General features: G+C 40.1%; 1 protein-coding gene across 2 annotated transcripts in view; it reads right to left on the reverse strand.

The window, feature by feature from the left end:
* The window catches only part of DNAL1 (dynein axonemal light chain 1), an 11,398-nt gene extending 8,623 nt beyond the window's left edge, over positions 1–2,775 (reverse strand). For both annotated transcript variants that reach the window (XM_017741870.1, XM_008639707.2), the window contains exon 1: positions 2,678–2,775. The gene's annotated coding sequence lies outside the window, so the exon portion shown is untranslated. The remainder of the gene's footprint in view (positions 1–2,677) is intronic.
* Positions 2,776–5,053: the final 2,278 nt, after the last annotated feature.

A 5,053-nucleotide genomic window follows, 5' to 3' on the forward strand; every position in this document is an offset into this window, starting at 1 on the left:
ATCAAAAGAACTTATACATTACATATGCTGGTTTTTAAAAGTTGTGTAACAGTTGAGCAATTTAATCAAGTAGTCATCTGCCATAGAGAATGGAGAACAGATGGAAGGCTAAAATTTTGAATTAAGCTATTTCCATGGAGACTGACATAGAGAAATCTCAGCTAGGGCCAATCTACAGCAGAAGCAGATTTTAAAAGTTCTGACAGAAAAGTTTCCTTCCCACTTCACCCAGAAGTCTCAGAATTCATGCCTAACTCACAACACAAACTGAACACAGGGTAGTATCTTTTGGGGGAGAACCTCAACAGATTCACAGTGTTAAGAATCCCCCCCAAAAAAATTCTAATTAGCCATTAAGCAAGAGTGGGGGAAGATGTCACACTTTAGAGAATACAGAAAAAGACAAATTTCCTATTGACAACCTAGATTGATAATTCAGAGCCTTAGAAAAATGGACGTAACTTCAGCATTTAGGTTTATTAAAAATAGAATCTATTAAAGTTTTTAAAATTCGGAAGTGATGGCAATTATTGACTAAACACTTGGAACAAGTATCTGTTTAGAGAGTAGCAGCAGTTTTGACAGCTGCCTCCCTGACAGCACAAAGGGAGCATTTTGTCAGTTCACTCAGTGTTCAGTGCAGGGACTGGAGGTCCATTAACAAAGGAGAAATCCTGGCGCTTTAGAAACAAGGACTCTTGTTTTCTCCCCCATTTCATGCATCTACTGAAAAGAGAGAGAGCTGAGTGTGCCCCAGTTTATGTGGCTACTTTGTAATTAAATTAATCATATCCTGTAAGTCTTTTAGTATCCCACTGCAGAACATCAGGTTTTCATAACATTATTTTTCCTCTTATGCACCCAAAATACTTCAGAAAACCTAATGTAATAAAAAAAAATGTTGTCTTGTACATTTATTTATATTCCAGTTTCTGTCCAAATTCAGTGTGACAGTGTTATACTCATAATTAGCAATTTAGCAAATAAGCATGTCAGATGTTATGCTGGAATATGCCTATACATGTTCAAACAAAGTAACTATATCAATGGGAAACTTCCATTTTCTTTTCTAAGAACAGCACTGTATCTATTTGTATTTACACTCAGTTTGTAATCTATCCGCTTATACCAACCAATAAAAATACATTTTTCCTTAAAAACATGAAAGGGAGAGAGCTTCCAACACAGACTGTGGCCAGCAGTGAGCACCTGCAGGAAGAAAATTCATCCTGATTGCCAAGTACTTCTGTAAGCAGCTGCATAACCACAATATGCCACAGAGAAAGTATAGGTAGAACAGACATATTTAAGAACAGGTTACATGTTTGCCAAGTTGAAGCTGCTTTGATTTCAAGTTGCTTTGATTCAACTAATGTCACCCTGACTGTAGGGCATAGGTAAACCCTTATGGCAAAGGGAAGCAAAAAATTCAGAATGCAACACAACGCCGAATCCAGTTGTACAAGTCACATGGACCCAGATTAGGAAGAGTAAAAAGAAGATTTAGACCCACCCCCAATAATTTGAACAGAAAAGCAAATTCAGCACTTCATGCCTAACTTTGATGGAAACTCACTGACACAGGGTGATTCTGTCTAAGAGACATGTGACAGAGGAGCAAATGAAAAATAAATCTGTCATAGGAAACATGGAGCTGAAGTTCTGGAAGGCAGAAAGAGTGAGGGAGGAAAAGAAAACTTTTAATATACAGTTCATACCTCTAGTAATGCTAATGTCTGCAAGTCGTTGCATTCTAGTTCTTACTAGGAGAGCAGGAGTGAAGTTTGTGGGATATACCAACATAACTGGAAAACCCCTGAAATACTGAAGGTACTAAACAATGATAAAACTCAAAATGGAAACAATCTTCAGTCACAGGCTAGTACCTTGAGCTTCTGGCTTTCAAGTGTACCTGCCCACACTCTCACATCCAGATCTTCTAGAGACCAAAACATTTATAAATCCTTGCTCTAGCAGCTGGCCAGAATTAGCAGGGAAGCACATGTACACCAGACAGCACGTCTGTGCCTTTATCTAAAATTCAGAGACTGGGGAAAGATTTTCACTGGTTTTACTGGACAATGAACCTGACCCTAGAGCATCCTGCCTCATCATTTGAAATTACATCTGCATCCTTGCCAACACACAGCTTTCTGGAACACCAGGTCAGCCACCACCAGACAAATGAGCTTCTGCATTAACACAGTTACTTTAAGAAGAAAAAAACCCCAAGAAATTCATTCTGAGTTAAGCTTTGCACAACATGAGGCACCATATGTCAAAACACATGTAGAAGTTTCACTGAATTCAGTACGGTGAGAATTTCATACTTGTTTATTCTGTGGGAAGGACTGCACTTAGGTAAAGTGAACAGAGCATAGTTAAAACATAATACCTTCCCAGCTCTGAATCTCTTTGTGGCTTCAGGCCAATGCACATTCAGCAGAACAAGGCAGGAGGGCAAAACAGACTAATCTTTACCAGTTGTATCAATTTAACAGGAACATATAGAAAGTCCAACAGAATGTACTATACAACAGCAACAGTAATCATCATTTTACTTTGTGAAACTTCTTAACGCAGATGTTTCAAGCAAACATTTCTTAAAATGTTTGAAAAACAAATTTAGCTGAATACAGTCAAACCCTACGCCACTAGACACTGTTCTAGTACTTACCCATCTGGCTAGAGCTTCTTTGATGGTCGTTGCTTTTGCCTAAAAATGAAACAAATTTAAGTGAATATTCACTGAAATTTTTAAGTGGCTTGTTCACTGCAAATCTATTTCCTCTCCCTTCCCTCTCCCTATCCTGCTTGTTTGCCCCCCTTCCACCACTCTCCTGTATTATCTTGGGTCAGCCAAGTCAAAGAAGTTGGAAACCCCCAGTATCCCATAGTTTTGTTTTCTGGGGTACTTTGCTGCATTTTCAGAAGCAAACGTTGGGCTTAATGTCAGGACATTACCTTCCTGATCTTACTTTCTGCCCCACGGCACACTGCTTATCAGCTTTTATGGTGAAATTCAATTCAAAAGCATAAGAAGTTACTGCACTGAAAATTGCAGTCTAATGCTCTTAAACCCTCACACTTTCTATCGCACATTAGCAACTTCCTGTCTGAAAGCAAGTCTGTGACCAGACAATGATACAGCCTCTTAAAATTCACTGAAGAAAATGAGGTACACCTTGCCAAAACTCAAGAGCAATCTGGATTGTATATATTTGGGGTTTCTTTCCAATTGTTTTGCACTGAGTTACACCATGCGATGTGAAAACATGTATATTAATCAGTTTGGGAAAACCTGAGAGCTGCTTTTGAAGGCTTTTTAAGGACTGACCCTCTTTCTGTAGTCACTAGCTCATACTTTTCTGCCTCACATCAGAGTCTTAGTGAAACCACATAAAGATATCCAAAACAATAATATATAAACAACATGTTTAATGCTTCTCTAAACATTAAACATATTCCAAGATGTCTTTTGGACTAAAAAGGTTTCAGAGATCAACCTTTTGTTGATCAACTGATCAACAGCCTTCTTTCTACAAATACAGGAGGACTCTAGTTCTGGCATCTCTGTTGCTCTTAAGTGTAGCAGTACATGTGGATAAAAGCAGCCTGTCAGGTAATCAGATATATAACCCCCACACACTATAAAAGTTAAAGCCAACAAACTAAGTTCCACCAAACACCTTACAGGCAGCCACCTCAGTCACAGAGCTTTAGTGTTGGGTACTTTACTCTTGACCACAGGAAACTCTGGTCCCACCAGTAAAAGGCAACAGCCAAGGCAGCTGCATATAAAAAATGGCCACAGCCACTGAATACCCAGCAACAGCCTAAGAGCCAGCAACATCAGGGTGCCTGAGTGTGCATCTCAAACATCAACATGCACCTCCATTTAGACATCCTCAGATGTCCCAGCTGTTTCTGCCCATTGACAGGCATTCATTTCAATCTGGTCTATACCAAGTGATAGCTAGCTCTAAATCCCATTGGACATGACCTGCAAACTTGTGCCACATCAGTAGCTCCCCAGTGCCTGCCAAAGATGAACATCTGCATGACCTCCTCTGGTTCAGAAGATCACATCCCTAAGTTCCCACTACAAAAGCCTCATTCAAGCCTATTAACAGCTACCACTGTGCCAGCAAAAACAGCTGTCTTCCAGTTAATTGGGGTTTTTTGGGCAGGAACTTAATTGTCTTTTTCATACTTATGGCAGCCAATCACCACAGCACTTGGGTATGTGATCTCAGTCACTCATGTTGAAGGCAGAAATGCATTTATAAGACCAGTGCCTGCTGCTGTTTCAAAGTCATGCCTAAAACCAGTTTGGACTTTAAAGCTATTGATCCATGTGAGCACAAGGAGCAGCTTCTTCCCTGACCTCTGTTGACTTATCTCTGCCGTTTTAATGGAAACACGGACACCAGCACAGTGGGTTATCTGGAGAGCACATATCAGGGACTTCATTTTCTTTGAGGTGCACTTAAAATTTCTGCTGGTAAATCAGAGTATCTTCTGCCACGGGAGGTTACTTAAGAGAAACTTCTCTCCAAGAAGCTTATCTGCAGGGTTCTTCTACCTGCTTATTGAACAATTTTCTACAGGCATTTAGACTAAAGAAAGTCATAATACTTAAGATACTCAAAATTCCAGGGTGACCAATGGTCAGCATCAACATGGCAGGAACAAGAAACAGAATCTCTTAAGGGGAAAAAATAACCATAGTTGTACTAGTAATAGTTGTAACAAAAGATGTATTTCCCCCCCTCCCCCCAAAACATGGCAGTTGGACACAGAGTATTTCCAAAATTTAGATCCCCCCAGGGCAAAGCAAAATAGCAACACTTCGCCTTTATTTGCAGACATTTATTTGTATGTTAAATAGATGAAATCGGAATTGCACAGCAACAGATACCAAGCTAATCGCTGTAGGGATGGCCGATACTGCCGCCTTAAAGCCACGTACTAACTGAGGTTTGTGAGACTCCCCTCCTCCGTCGCTTATCCCCGAAATCCCCCTTTCCCAAGGCACAGCAGCAGGCTGCCT

This window comes from Corvus brachyrhynchos, unplaced genomic scaffold, assembly GCF_000691975.1.
Source record: "Corvus brachyrhynchos isolate BGI_N302 unplaced genomic scaffold, ASM69197v1 scaffold115, whole genome shotgun sequence".
In the NCBI taxonomy this organism is placed as follows: Eukaryota; Metazoa; Chordata; class Aves; order Passeriformes; family Corvidae; genus Corvus; species Corvus brachyrhynchos.